The sequence below is a fragment of the Moschus berezovskii genome, chromosome 7 (genome assembly GCF_049115385.1).
Source record: "Moschus berezovskii isolate FMDL1 chromosome 7, NW_MosBer_1.0, whole genome shotgun sequence".
Classification (NCBI taxonomy): Eukaryota; Metazoa; Chordata; class Mammalia; order Artiodactyla; family Moschidae; genus Moschus; species Moschus berezovskii.
The window spans coordinates 89,336,593-89,351,495 of NC_142466.1; the positions used below are offsets into that span (position 1 = coordinate 89,336,593).

A 14,903-nucleotide genomic window follows, 5' to 3' on the forward strand; every position below is an offset into this window, starting at 1 on the left:
GAATGATAACTGCTGTACCTATCTTACACTCGCTAAGAGGCAAAATGCTTGGCTGATACCTCTGGGATTCTGAAGGTAACATGTACTACATGGGTTTCATTTCACCACTCATTGGCTTATCCATTTGCCGGAAAAAGAGAAAATATGGGTAGGGCCCAGAGCAACAATCACTGCACAGCTTATCTGTCCATACTGAAGTGCTTTGCAACTCAGCTATGACCCAGCTCTGGTCAGCTATGACACCCTATGCTCTTGAAAGCCTGTGTGGAAGATCTGGATTCTGGAAAAACCTTATAACAGCCCTCAGTGACTGGACTGATCTCCAAGCCACAAAGCTGCGTGGACCCAAAAGCACTCTATCATCATGTGCAAATTACGCCTGCTTGGTCAAAATGCATGAGTGAGGTTTCTGGATGCTATCTGTATAGGTCTTGCTTGCTATGTCATATAACTTTTAAAAATTCCCTTCTCTTTCATTTCCCCTTCTACTACTACATATATAAAGTATATTATTAGTGGATAGATTTGCTAAAAAATCTATAATTTATGGAAAATAACAAAGATGGGAAGAGGAACTGACATTATCCAGAACTCCTGGACTTGAAGCTAAATGCATTAACCAGGCATTACTTTGAATTATCTCCCTTTTTGGAAGGAAGAGAGAGCTAAATTATGTTAGTGGAAAGTGTTTTAAAAATTCTGTGTATGGAAAGCAATAGGTTTGAATGTCCTGAGTAACCAACATGAGACAGTGGATATATCTGTTGTTTTTGTCCCCAACACCCTATCCTGTTCTTTTAATGTATATTCAACCCTCCTTATCTTCAGGTTCTGCATCTATATGGATAGAAAAAAATTTTAATTCCAGAAGTTCCCAAAAAGCAAAACTTGAATTTACCATGCACCCACTACTGTATACATAACTTTTATCTTATATTTACAACTATTTATATAGCATTTACATTGTATTGTAAGTAATCTAGAAATTATTTAAAGTATATGGAAGAATTTGTATAGGTTACATGCAAGTATTATGCCACTTTATATAAGGGAATTGAGCATTTGTGGATTTTGGCATCTGTGAAGGTCCTGGAATAAACCCCTTGCAGATATAGAGGGACAACTACATATGCACCTCACTTTTGCTCAGAACTTCCCTTCTCTTCTTCATAGTTTTAATGAGACTAAGGTTTGCCTCCCTAGAACAGGAAGAGTTACATGGGTCTAACAGATAAAACTATAATGAAAAGGACATCTTTTTTTGGGTGTCTTCTAGGTTCGTCTTCTAGGTGCTAGCTTCTGAAGGAATGGCAATGCCCTGAGGTTGAAAAATTGCAGTAAAATGTCTGCTCAGAACTTAGGACTTGCCTTCACCCCAAGATCTTAAATCCTTGAGTTGTGAGTACATTCACAGTTCTCCAATATCTTCCAAATATGTTTTAGCAGGCTCTTTTAGCCACTCTAAAATGGCTGGAGGGAAAATCTATAACCAGGATAGGTGAGGCAGACAAAAGTATGATACAGACTACATTTAATGTAAACATACTTAGTTAAAATTGTATCCAATTTTAGTTCTATTTCAGACTACAGAGTTAAGACCAACCTTCCTGCTGAAAGGTATTCTATAAGGCTATGTGAAACATAAAAACATAATTCAAAAATCATCAAAGTGGTGCTGGAGAAGACTCTTGAGAGTCCCTTGGACTGCAAGGAGATCCAACCAGTCCATTCTAAAGGAGATCAATCCTGGGTGTTCATTGGAAGGACTGATGCTGAAGCTGAAACTGCAATACTTTGGCCACCTCATGCGACGAGTTGACTCACTGGAAAAGACTCTGATGCTGGGAAAGGTTGGGGGCGGGAGGAGAAGGGGACAACAGAGAATGAGATGGCTGGATGGCATCACCGACTCGATGGACATGAGTTTGGGTGAACTCCGGGAGTTGGTGAGGGACAGGGAGGCCTGGCGTGCTGTGATTCATGGGGTCGCGGAGAGTCGGACACGACTGAGCGACTGAACTGAACAGCAAGAGAGTGTGGAATTTTCAGAGAAAGACCTTGGCATATAAGGTTGCACAGGCCAAAGGAGACTTTTCCGATCCGGCAGAGGTGGCTAAATGGCAAAGCGGCTCTTTTGACAATTTTACTAGAGAGTAAAAGTAGGAGGCCAGGCCTGTCAAAGTGAGGTCCTGGTAAATCACCTCACACTGAGGACTGCACCCACAGAGATGCACCCTGAGACCATGGGTAACCCAGAAGTGAACTAGTCAACATATAGACTATAGCCTAGCTATGAAACCAAAACTTAATTAAAGTGGTCCCAGGTTACTAGTGCTGCTAGGCACCTGGAAGATGCAAACAACACCCTCTCTGAAAAAAAGTAATATCATCATAGTTTTCTAATTATTTCTAAAGTTAATTTTTCAAATCCAACAAAAACTGCATAATTAAAGACAAACACACAGGAAGGAAAAAAAAACACACATAAACAAAAGCCCCAAAACAATGAACAAAAACAAACACAAAATGAAACAGAGAGGGACTCCAGATAGTTCAAAAACTAGACAAAAATGGAGAAACAGACAGAGAATAGGCTCACGGACATGGGGAGAGGGGAGGAGAGGGTGAGATGTATGGAGAGAGTAACATGGAAACTTACATTACCATATGTGAAATAGATAGCCAATGGGAATTTGCTGTATGGCTCAGGAAACTCAAACAGGGGCTCTGTATCAACCTAGTGGGGTGGGATGCGGAGGGAGATGGGAGGGAAGTTCAAAAGGGAAGGGATATATGTATATCTATGGCTGATTCACATTGAGGTTTGACAGAAAGCAACAAAATTCTGTAAAACAATTATCTGGTAATAAATAAATTTAACAAAAATATAAAGTAACTAAGAGGGTTCCTTGTGAATATAAAAGTGAAAATTTCATCAAGAAACTAAAAATTATAAAAAATGACCCTGCAGATGAAAAAACAATACAGCAGGAATTCTAGAACTAAAAAAAAAAAAAACTGAAATGAGAATTCAACAAATGGGTCTGACAGTTAATTAGACCCAGTTGCAAAGGGATTTGATGGACTTGGAAGATATATTAGAAGAAACTATCCAGAATTCAACATGGAAAGTAAAAACAATGGGAAATTATAGAAGAATGGATAAGATATATAGAAATACAGTAAGAAAAGGCTAGAAAACATATATTCAATGCAATAAAAGGAAGAAAGGACCAATTGAGAATACTACATCCAGCGAAAATATTTTTCAGGAATAAAAAGGTAAAAGAAAGACTTTCAGACACATTGAAAGAATTTCTCACCAGTAAATCTGCTCTAAACGATGCTCTTCAGGCAGATGGAAATGACCCCAGGTGGAAGTCTAGAGATGTTAGAAGAAATGAAAACCATAAAAAATGGTATATCATGGGAAATTTTAAATTAGTACTTATAGTATAAAATAAGAATAGTATCATTAGTTACATATATATATATATTTAACTATAACTTAAATTTAAAATATACAAAACAATAGTACATACTCTAGGAGAAGGACAGACTTACAGAGTTCTAAATTCCTTGCATTATCCAGGAAAATGAGGATAAAAGTGTTAACATTTGACTTCAATAATTCAAAAATGCATATCATAACTTCTATGCTAGCCACTAATGAAAGAATAAAAGGTATATAATTTCCAAGTTATCAGAGGGGAAAAATTTATAGTAAAAAACAATCCCTAAGAGGGCAAGCGGAGAAGGCAATGGCAAGCCACTCCAGTACTCTTGCCTAGAAAATCCCATGGATGGAGGAGCCTGGTAGGCTGCAGTCCGTGGGGTCGCTAGGGGTCGGGGACACGACTGAGCGACTTCACTTTCACTTTTCACTTTCCACTTTCACACATTGGAGAAGGAAATGGCAACCCACTCCAGTGTTCTTGCCTGGAGAATCCCAGGGAAGGGGGAGCCTGGTGGGCTTCCGTCTATGGGGTCACACAGAGTCGGACACGACTGAAGTGACTTAGCAGCAGCAGCAGCAGCAAGAGGGCAAGACTGAACAGAAAAGGAACACAAAATAGGCAAAATAAATTAAAAAACACACAATAAGAATGGTTGACTTTAAACTCAAATATATCAGTAATTACATAATACACAAATGGATTAAATTCTACAAGCAAAAGCCAAAGATTATCAGTTTTGAAATTTTTTAAAAAGATATATGCTGCTATAAAAGACATATCTAAAAACATAAGTATACTGGGACTACAGAGAGGTTAAAAGAAGAATAGGGAAAAAATACCATGCTAACATAGCCAAAATAATCAAACAGTTTCTATTTAAATATACTTTGGGGGCAAAAAACATTACTAGAGGTAAAAAGGATCACTTCATAATGACAAAATGTTGAATTAACCAGGAATATGTGAGGGTTCTAAATCTGCATGCACCTAATAACATGGAAATATAAAACAAAATGTAAAGTTTAAAATATAACACAGAAATTAACATAACTACAAGGAAAAATAATTAACTGCAGTCACAGCAGGAAATTTTTTTTTAAAGAAAGATTCATTAACTAGTCTTTATTTTATATTATCATTGGAATTAATTTATCTAGATTGACACCAAAACCGTAAGAGTTTGTCTTCTACTTCTGATATTCACAAGAGGGATTCAGGGTCTAATGTCGATCGTGATCATGAGAGTCCCCTCTCGTACCTCTGGTCCCTCTTTTTCTTTTTCCCATTATCTTCCTCCTTCCCTTCTTCCCCCTCCACTCTCTCCTGCTTCTCTTTCTTTCCCTTTCTCCTTTCAAACAGTACTTTGGTTCATTTAGTTACCAAATCAGAATGAATAGCATGGATTTGCCTATTACTTGTATGAGTTTAATCAGCATCAATGAAAAACATATCTAAATGTTCTTTCAAAGAGAACTCTAGAGAGACTATCCTCAAGCTCAGCGTCCCCAGCAATACCTCAACCACACAGTCTAACCTTTACTTTTTCCATTTTTGACCCATGCAATTTCAGAGACTCATAGCAGGAAACATCCACACACCTCACAGTAAACTATGGAATAATCAGAAAACAATCTACAAAGTACACATATTCCCTCAAAGCACCCTATGAACTTAAGCGTTTATGTAAACTAGCAGAATGTTCAAAGAAGTATTATTTATAATAGGCCCAATTTGAAAACAAACCATATGCCAATCAAGAGTAGAATAAACAAAATATTCATGCAAGGGAATACTATGGAGCAATGAAAATATAGAAACTACTACTATAGGCACAGAGATGATCTGACAATCATAAGGATGAGAAAAATAAGCTATCCGTAAGATATGATTCATTTATATAATGTTCAAAAACAGGAAAAACTAAACTGCAGTGATTACCCTAAAAAAGCCACAAAATCTGCTACCTTTAGAAGGAAGAAAGCAGTCCTTTTGGGAGGGTATGTGTGAATGGCTTCCAGGATGCTGGCAATAGTCTATCTATTGACCTAGATGAAAGTAACATAGGTATTAATGATTTACCAATTTATTAAAGTATAAGTTATGCTTATGCACTTTCTGTATTACCTTCCACAATAACAGAAAAAAAATTTTTTAACTTCCAGCTACATATTTACTGTACAGACATTGCCCCAAAGGTAAGGAAAAAAAGAAAATGTACAGTCCATAAATGCTAAACAAGACATAACTTACCTAATGAGCACAATAAAAGGTTTTAAATTGTTGAAATAGTCTGCATTTTCTATTTTCAGCTGAGTGCTCTAGAAAAATTAAAAACCACCAGAATTGGCCAGGGATGTATTTCCAGTGCTTGCTTTGCCTTCCTTATTCCTGTCCTCATATAACGTCTCCGTCCTCCCAGTCTTGGCTCTGAAGAAGAGAAAAGCCAAGGCTTCTCCCTCCATCGCCAGTCCCTTAGCTGTATTATATGGCTACTGCTTTGCCCTGAGAGGGCTGCTGCCACAAGAAGAAAGACATGCAATCTACCACACAAAGGACGATAGCTGATGAGAGCATGAGGTGATCTGTGTTCATACATCAGGCAGGCTTAATGCATCTCAAAAAGAAAGAAATGCCTTGTAAAACAGGGATGGTTCTTCAGATTCAAGGAGATTTCAACTTTTTCCCACAAATGCACTGTTTTGTTTTTTTTTAATCCCAGTTAATCTATACACTGTTCATGGGGTTCTCAAGGCAAGAATACTGAAGTGGATTGCCATTCCCTTCTCCAGTGGAACATGTTTTCTCAGAACTCTCCACCATGACCCGTTCGTCTTGGGTTGCCCTACACGGTGTGGCTCATAGTTTCATTGAGTTAGACATGGCTGTGGTCCATGTGATCAGTTTGGTTAATTTTCTGTGACTGTGGTTTTCATTCCATCTGCCGTCTGATGAATAAGGATAAGAACTTATGGAAGCTTCCTGATGGGAGAGGGGGAAACTGGGTCTTGTTCTGATGGGCAAGGCCATTCTCAGTTCAGTTCAGTCACTCACTCATGTCCAACTCTTTGAGACCCCATGGACTTGCAGCACACCAGGCTTCCCTGTCCATCACCAACTCAGGGAGCTTACTCAAAACTCATATCATCGAGTCGGTGATGCCATTCAACCATCTCATCCTCTGTCATCCCCTACTCCTGCCTTCAATCTTTCCCAGTACCAGGGTCTTTTTCAATGAGTCAGTTCTTTGCATCAGGTGACCAAAGTATTGGAGTTTCAGCTTCAGCAACAGTCCTTCCAATGAATATTCAGGACTGATCTCCTTTAGGATTGACTGGTTGGATCTCCTTGCAGTCCAAGGGACTCTCAAGAGTCTTCTCCAACACCACAGTTCAAAAGCATCAGTTCTTCAGCGCTCAGCTTTCTTTATAGTCCAACTCTCACATCCATACATGACTACTGGAAAAACCATAGCTTTGACTAGACAGACCTTTGGTAACAAAGGAATGTCTCTACTTTTTAATATGCTATGTAGGTTGGTCATAGATTTTCTTCCAAGGAACAAGTGTCTTGTTAATTTCATGGGCGCAGTCAGAATCTGCAGTAATTTTGGAGCCCAAAAAAATAAAGTCTCTGACTGATTTCATTGTTTCCCCATCTATTTGCCATGAAGTGATGGAACACTGATGCCATGATCTTAGTTTTCTGGATGCTGAGCTTTAAGCCAACTTTTTCACTCTCCTCGTTCACTTTCATCAAGAGGCTCTTTAGTTCTTCTTCACTTTCTGCCATAAGGGTGGTGTCATATGCATATCCGAGGTTGTTGATATTTCTCCTGGAAATCTTGATTCCAGCTTGTGCTTCATCAAGCCTAGTGTTTCTCATGATGTACTCTGCATATAAGGTAAATAAGCAAGGTGACAGTACACAGCCTTGATGTAGTCCTTTCCCGATTTGGAACCAATCTTGACCTGCAGACAGATTGCTCACGAGGCAGGTCAGGTGGTCTGGTATTCCTATCTCTTGAAGAAATTTCCACAGATTGTTGTGATCCACACATTCAAAGGCATTGGCATAGTCAATAAAGCATCAGTAGATGTTTTTCTGGTATTCTCTTGCTTTTTCTATGATCCAGTGGATGCTGGCAATTTGATCTCTGGTTCCTCCGCCTTTTCTAAATCCAGCTTGAACATTTGGAAGTACTGTTCATGTACTGTTGAAGCCTGGCTTGGAGAATTTTGAGCATGACTTTACTAGCATGTAAGATGAGGGCAATTGTGCGGTAGTTTGAACATTCTTTGGCCTTGCCTTTCTTTGGGATTGGAATGAAAACTGACCTTTTCCAGTCCTGTGGCCACTGCTGAATTTGCCAAATTTGCTGGCATATTGAGTGTAGCACTTTCATAGCATCATCTATTAGGATTTGAAACAGTTCAACTGGAATTCCATCACCTTCATTAGCTTTGTTTGTAGTGATGTTTCCTAAGGCCCACTCGATTTTGTATTCCAAAATGAGTGATCACACAATGATGATTATCTGGGCCATGAAGATCTTTTTTGTATAGTTCTTCTATGTATTCTTGCCACCTCTTCTTAATATCTTCTGATTCGGTTAGGTCCATACCATTTCTGTCCTTTATTCTGCCCATCTTTGCATGAAAAGTTTCCTTGGTATCTCTAATTTTCTTAAAGAGATCTATCTCTAGTCTTTCCCTTTCTATTGTTTTCCTCTATTTCTTTGCATTGATCACTGAAGAAGGCTTTCTTATCCCTCTTGCTATTCTCTGGAACTCTGCATTCAAATGGGTATATCTTTCCTTTTCTCCTTTGCCTTTAGCTTCTCTTCTTTTCTCAGCGATTTGTAAGGCCTTCTCAGACAATCATTTTACCTTTTTGCATTTCTTTTTTGGGGGGATGGCCTTGATCACTGCCTCCTGTATAATGTCACAAACCTACGTCCACAGTTCTTCAGTCACTCTATCAGATCTAATCCCTTGAATCTATTTGTCACTTCCACTTGTATAGTCGTAAGGGATTTGATTTAGGTCATACCTGAATGGTCTAGTGTTTTTCCAAACTTTCTTCAATTTAAGTCTGAATTCTGAACTAAGAAGTTCATGATCTGAGCCACAGTCAGCTCCCGGTCTTGTTTTTGCTGAATGTATAGAGGTTCTCCATCTTTGGCTGCAAAGAACATAATCAATCTGATTTCAGTATTGACCATCTGGTGACGTCCACGTGTAGAGTCTTCTCATGTTGTTGGAGGAAGGTGTGTGCTATGACCAGTGTGTTCTTTTGGCAAAACTCTATTAGCCTTTGACCTGCTTCGTTTTGTACTCCAAGGACAAATTTGCCTGTTGCTTCAGGTATCTCTTGACTTCCTACTTTTATATTCCAGTCTCCTATAATGAAAATGACATCTTTTGTGGGTGTTAGTTCTAGAAGGTCTTGTAGGTCTTCATAGAACTGCTCAGCTTCTTCAGCATTACTGGTTGGGGCATACACTTGGAATACTGTGATACTGAATAGTTTGCCTTGGAAACAGAGATCATTCTGTCATTTTTGAGACGGCATCCAAGTACTGCATTTCAGACTCTTGTTGACTTTGATGGCTTCTCCATTTCTTCTAAAGGATTCTTGTGTTCTCAGTAAATCTTTAATCCAATTTTAGTTGATGGGCAGGAGTGTGTTCCCTCCCTGTTGTTTGATCTGAGGCCAAACTATGGTGGAGGTAATGAAGATAACGGTGACCTCCTTCAGAAGGTTTCACACACTGCTGCACTCAGTGCCCCCAACACTGCAGCAAACCACCACCAACCCATGCCTCTGCCGGAGACTCCTGGACACTCATGGGCAAGTCTGAGTCAGTCTCTTGTTGGGTCACTGCTCCTTTCTTTATTTTGGGGGCTCCAAAATCACTGCAGATGGTGACTGCAGCCATGAAATTAAAAAATGCTTGCTCCTTGGAAGAAAATCTATGACCAACCTACATAGCATATTAAAAAGCAGAGACATTACTTTGCCAACAAAGGTCTGTCTAGTAAAAGCTATGGTTTTTCCATTAGTCATGTATGGATGTGAGAGTTGGACTATAAAGAAAGCTGAGCACCAAAGAATTGATGCTTTTGAACTGTGGTATTGGAGAAGATTCTTGAGAGTCCCCGTGGACTGCAAGGAGATCCAATCAGTCCATCCTAAAGGAAATCAGTCCTGAATATTCATTGGAAGGACTGATGCTGAAGTTGAAACTCCAATACTTTGGCCACCTGATGCAAATAACTGACTCACTGGAAAAGAGCCTGATGCTGGGAATGATTGAAGGCGGGAGGAGAAGGGGAAGACAGAAGATGAGATGGTTGGATGGTAACACCGACTCAATGAACATGAGTTTGAGCAAGCTCCATGAGTTGTTGATGGACAGGGAAGCCTGGGGTACTGTAGTCCATGAGATCTCAGAGTCGGACAAGACTGAGCGACTGAACTGAACTGAATATACACACTAATTAGAGAACTGAAAACTACAGTTTTGATTGATATCAAATCCTTGATATTGCCCCCAATGTAAATCCTTGACTTTCTTACAATCTTGTTGAGTATATATGCCCTCACATGGATATCTCTGCCTATATTAATTTCATACAAACAACTAACGAAATATTGTTTAGCATTTTTTATTTAAGAGCATAAAAGAAAGGTGGATGTTCAATGACATTTCTTCAAAACTCAGGATTTTATCAAGCATTTTCCACACACATAAACCCCCCAATATATACTAATATAGTAAAAGCAAAGGGCATAGAAAGTTAGAAGGAAATCTCCCTTTTCATTTCTTAAATATACAGAATCAAATCATGTTTTCACCTTCTCCACATACGGAGAGTAAAAATAACAGTAACGTGAGTCTCAGTTTATGTTTCCCAAAGAAAATAAAACCAGCTTCAGAAATTCTCATGTAGATTGAACTAAAGTAACAGTCCTATGAGCAGAGAGACCTGGACATCTGAATAGAAGTGACTAATCTGTGAAAGACTCCCATGTGCTTGTTCATGTCCCTGTATCCTGCTAATCAGAGGAAAGCAGGAGGTGGGAGGGGAAGGAACTAAGCGGCAAGGGAAACCAGCCTTGGGGTCCTTCAAACATCTGAGATACTGAAAAGAGAGACAGTCCAATTGTCTCAGGTTTGGATCAAGGGCATTTGTCCTTTCCCTCTCATTTATAAGCTGGTCAAAAGTTACTTTGTTGCTTGCTAAAGCACTTGTTTATGAACTCAAATCACCACGGCACAAAGATACCCTGTAACCCAACCACTGTCTATAATGGTTCATACTGAAAGTTGCCAAGTTGACAAGGCTCAGACTCAAAGTATAGCAGATGAGAAAGGTAATACTTTAGGGCTAAAAGTTCCCCATTTGGGTTGGCTTCTTTAGAAAAGCTTCCCGTGTAGCTCAGTTGGTAAAGCATCTGTCCGCAATGCAGGAGACCTAGGTTCAATTCCTGTGTCAGGAAGTTCCTCTGGAGAAGGAAATGGCAGTCCACTTCAGTATTCTTGCCTGGAGAATCCCACGGACATACAAAACTAGCAGCCTACAGTTCATGGGATTCCAAGAGTCGGTCACGACTTAGTGCTATCTTTCTTTCTTCTTTGGAAAAAAGGATATAACCAAAATTTTCATAGAAATGTTTACACAAGGTACGAGGAGTTCACCAAGCATAATTCATTAGATTGGAACAAGGAAATAAAAGCATCAAAACACGTAAGCACTGTTGGAAGCAAGGTAACAAAAAATGAAGAAACAAATGGGAGATAGACTGGAGCAAAGTGCCCTAATTCATTAAAAATAAAAACATTTCCCTTAATTTAGTAATCAAGAGGTGTCAAGAACCTGACAAGGGACTGCCCTAAAACAGTGGTTCTCAAATTATCTTTCAGAGAGCAAAGCAGGCTCCTAAAGTTGCATATTAACACCTGAGTATTTATGCAGCCCCAACATCAAGGAGCCACAAGGCAGGGATGCACAGGATGTTGAGTCGACCACAGTGCTAGGGCCAGTGAGCACTAGTGATGTGAGCAACCTCAGCCTCTTGTTTAACATTACGTGACATTATTTTCCTCTCCTAAATTACTCAGTTTCAGAGTTAAAGAATACACAATCTATAATCTAACCTGTGATATTCTGGCCCTCAATTAGCATTGCTACTGAATGACACTTTCACATCTCATATGGCAGTTCCATCTAGAGACATCCTAGAGCTTAGGCGGAGAGGAAGTGGAGGAGGGGTGGATTGGGAGTTAAGGATTAGCAGATACAAACTGTTACGTACAGAATGCATAAACAACAAGATCCTACCATATAGGGCAGGTAACTATATTCAGTATACTGTGGTAAACCATAATGGAACAGAATATGAAAAAGAATAGATATATATGTATGTGTGTGTGCATGTATAACTGAATCATGTTGCTGTATAGCAGAAATTAACACAACATTGTAAATCAACTGTACTTGAATAAAATTGAAAAAAAATTTTTTTAAAGCTCAACACTAACCATTCAATTCAGTTCAGTTCAGCCGTTCAGTCGTGTCCGACTCTTTGCAACCCCATGAACCACAGCACGCCAGGCCTCCCTGTCCATCACCAACTCCCAGAGTTTACTCAAACTCATGTGCATCGAGTCGGCGATGCCATCCAGCCATCTCATCCTCTGTCGTCCCCTTCTCCTCCTGCCCCCAATCCCTCCCAGCATCAGAGTCTTTTCCAATGAGTCAACTCTTCGCATGAGGGGGCCAAAGTATTGGAGTTTCAGCTTCAACATCAGTCCTTCCAATGAACACCCAGGGCTGATCGCCTTTAGAATGGGCTGGTTGGATCTCCTTGCAGTCCAAGGGACTCACAAGAGTCTTCTCCAACACCACAGTTCAAAAGCATCAATTCTTCGGTGCTCAGCTTTCTTCACAGTCCAACTCTCACACCCATACATGACCACTGGAAAAACCATAGCCTTGACTAGACGGACCTTTGTTTCAAAGTAATGTCTCTGCTTTTTAATATGCTATCTAGGTTGGTTATAACACTAACTATTCAGTTCAGTTCAGTTCAGTCGCTCAGTCGTGTCCAACTCTTTGCGACCCCATGAATCACTAACTATTAGGTAAAGGCAAATCAAAACCATCATGAGAAATTACTTTACACCCCTTAGGCTAGCTATCATCAAAAAAACAAAAAATAGCAAGTGCTAGTGAGAATGTGAAGAAACTGGAACCTCAACTGCTAGTGGAAATGCAAAATAGCATTGCTGTGTAAAAATGTTATGGTGGTTCCTTTTAATTACCATCTGATCAACTTCTATATACATACCCAAAATAATAGAAAGTAGAGACTCAAACAGATGACTTTTTCCTCATACTCATAGCAGCATACACAATAGCCAAAAGGTATAAAACACCCAAATATTCACCAAAAGATGGACGGATAAACTAAATATATATACAGTGAAATATCATTCAGTCATAAAAAGGAAGGAGTTTCTGATACATATACAGATGACCCCTGAATCCATATAGTGTTAACATTATGTTAAGAGGAATAAGCCAGACACAAAAGGACAAATACTATATGATTCCACTAATAGGAGATACTTACAGAGTCGTCAGACTCACAGAGGCAAAAAACAGAATGGTGGTCGTTGGGGACTGAGAAAAAGGAGAAGGCAGGGATTTCCTGTTTAATGGGTAAACAGTTTCAGATGGGAAGATGAAAATATTCTACAGATGAATGGTGGTGATGGCTGCCCAACAATGTGAATGTAATTCAGGGTTGCTGAATTGTACACTTTTTAAAAAGGCTAAAATGATAAATTTTATGGTTTGTATATTTTACCACAATTAAAAAAAAAAGAATAGACCAGCCGTGACTCCAGTCAAAGCTGAGGTAAGACCTGGAGCACATCCTGCGTTCCAGTCATGCCCTTCCACCAAAGCCCCCTCCCTCAGAATAATTCCATAAACACTGCTGGTTGCCCGTCCAATAGCCCAAACCCCTCTACTGCTTCTTTGCTAAGAGAATCAGTTTTGTCCAGAAATTTCATAGCTATTGAGTCTTGGGGAAGGCTGGGATCTACCCAAATACCAGGGGTGAATCTTTTTTTTTTTAATTGACGGATAATTGCTTTACAGAATTGTGTTGGTTTCTGCCAAACATCAACATGAATCAGCCATAGATATACAAAGGTCCCCTCCCACTTGAACATCCCTCCCACCTCCCACCCCATCCCACTTCCTCCAGGTTGTTACCGAGCCCCAGTTTGAGTTCCCTGGGTCACACAGCAAATTCCCAGTGGCTATCTATTTTACATATGGTAATGTAACTTTCCATGTTACTCTCTCCACACATCCCACCCTCTCTTTCCTCCCCAACTCTCCTCCCCCATAGCCATAGGTCTGTTCTCTGTCTGTCTCCACTGCTGCCCTAAAAATAATTTCATCAGTACCATCTTTCCAGATTCCATATATATGTGTCAGTATATGATATCTGTTTTTCTTTTCTAGACATACTTGACTCTGTATTATAGGTTCTAGGTTCATCCACCTCATTAGAACTGACTCAAATGCATTCCTTTATATGACTGAGTAATATTCCACTGTATACATGGACCCCAGCTTCTTTATCCATTCATCAGTCAATGGACATCTAGGTTGCTTCCATGTCCTAGTTATTGCAATTAGAGCTGTGATGAACAGTGGGATTCATGTGTCTTCTTCAGTTTTTATTTCCTCAGGGTATATGCCAAGTAACAGGATTGCTGAGTCATACGGTGGTTTTATTCCTAATTTTTTATTAAGGAGTCTCCATACTGTCTTCTGGGCTTCCCAAGCCACCTGCAATGCAGGAGACCCCAGTTTGATTCCTAGGTCGGGAAGTTCCCATGAAAAGGGACAGGCTACCCATTCCAATATTCTTGGGCTTCTCTGGTGACCTAGACGGATAAAGAATATGCCTACAATAAAGGAGACCTGGGTTTGATCCCTGAGTTGGGAAGATCCCCTGGAGGAGGGCATGGCAACCCACTCTACTATTCTTGCCTGGAGAATCCCCATGGGCAGAGAAGCCTGGTGGGCTACAGTCCATGGGGTCTCAAAGTCAGACATGACTGAGCAACTGAGCACAGCATATACTGTCTTCCACAGTAGCTGTACCAATTTACATTCCCACCAACAGTGCAAGAGGGTTCCCTTTTCTCTACACCCTTCCCAGCATTTGTTGTTTGTAGACATTTTGATGGTAGCCATTCTGACTGGTGTGAGGTGATATCTCATTGTAGTTTTGATTTGTATTTCAATAATAATGAGCAATGTTTGAGCATCCTTTCATGTGTCTATTAGCCATCTGTATGTCTTCTTTGGAGAAATGTCTGTTTAGGTCTTTTTCTTACTTTTTGATTGGGTTGTT

At 39.8% G+C, this 14,903-nt stretch overlaps 1 protein-coding gene across 4 annotated transcripts in view; it reads right to left on the bottom strand.

The window, feature by feature from the left end:
- FANCC (FA complementation group C) overlaps positions 1-14,903 on the bottom strand; it is a 330,131-nt gene that overhangs the window by 219,995 nt on the left and 95,233 nt on the right. For all 4 annotated transcript variants that reach the window (XM_088838102.1, XM_088838101.1, XM_088838100.1 and 1 more), the window contains exons 3-4: positions 5,423-5,503; positions 3,324-3,382 (exon numbers count right to left, since the gene is read on the bottom strand). The gene's annotated coding sequence lies outside the window, so the exon portion shown is untranslated. The remainder of the gene's footprint in view (positions 1-3,323; positions 3,383-5,422; positions 5,504-14,903) is intronic.